The following is a 1,004-nucleotide window of genomic DNA, read 5'->3' as shown; positions in this document are numbered from 1 at the left end:
ATACCAAAAGATAAATGAGAATAGTTGATGAAAACTTTTGTTGTTGTTGTTGTTATGTGCCATCGAGTCAGCCCTGACTCATAGCGACCCCTCCTTGGGTTTCCGAGGCAGTATCACTACGGAAGTAAGATTGCCCAACCTACTTTAAGAACATGAAAATAGACTTGAATAAATGTAAAGGTACATCATAGCCTTAGATACAAAGACAACACCGTAGAGGGGTCAATTCTCTTGAAATTGACTTATAAATTTAACTCAGTCTCAAAGAAAACAACATCAGTTTTCTTTTAGAACCAGTGAAGCTGATTCTGAAGTTTATACAAAAAAGTAAGCAAACAAGAATAGCTAGGAAAATACTGAAAAAGGATGCAATGATGAACAGAGGGGAAAGAGTTTACCCCCACTGGAGAAGAAAATATATTAAAATGACTTTTTGAGAAAAAGACCTAATAATTAAACTATTATAGTAATGGTGCGTGAGTAGATAGATGGATGGAACAGAATAGAAAATCTAGAAATACATTGAAATATACTCAAAAGTTGGATAGGAATTTTTAATGGCTTTATACCTATGAAATGATGCCTAGTAATATTCATACTATGATATTTACAAGGTAAAACTACAGTGAAGTACTGCTTTAAATTCAACAAACTAAAATCCAAAAGTTTCACAACACACTCAAAATTGCTGAAGATATAGTAAAAAGGGTTTAATGCCTTTGAAGCAATTTAGTAATACCTATCACAAATACAAATACACAGTAGCATCACTAAGGTTGGTGTCAACCACTGTGGTCACTCATGGTGTCACCGCCCCCAGCCATGGACGTCCTCTCATACTAGATTACACAGAAAAACAGCAACAGTGAGAAAAACAATACGTGCTTTTAGTTAGTACAGACGAAAAAGCATGATTTGAAGTATCATTGTAGTTGGATAATAATGACAGCTCTGAGTAGAGAGTATTAGAAGGTTCAAAAAGTAAATTAGCATAGAGTTTTAGT

The sequence above is a fragment of the Orycteropus afer genome, unplaced genomic scaffold (genome assembly GCF_000298275.1).
Source record: "Orycteropus afer afer isolate SDZICR_OR568_19922 unplaced genomic scaffold, OryAfe1.0 scaffold00016, whole genome shotgun sequence".
Lineage (NCBI taxonomy): Eukaryota > Metazoa > Chordata > Mammalia > Tubulidentata > Orycteropodidae > Orycteropus > Orycteropus afer.
This window is presented reverse-complemented; position numbering follows the sequence as displayed.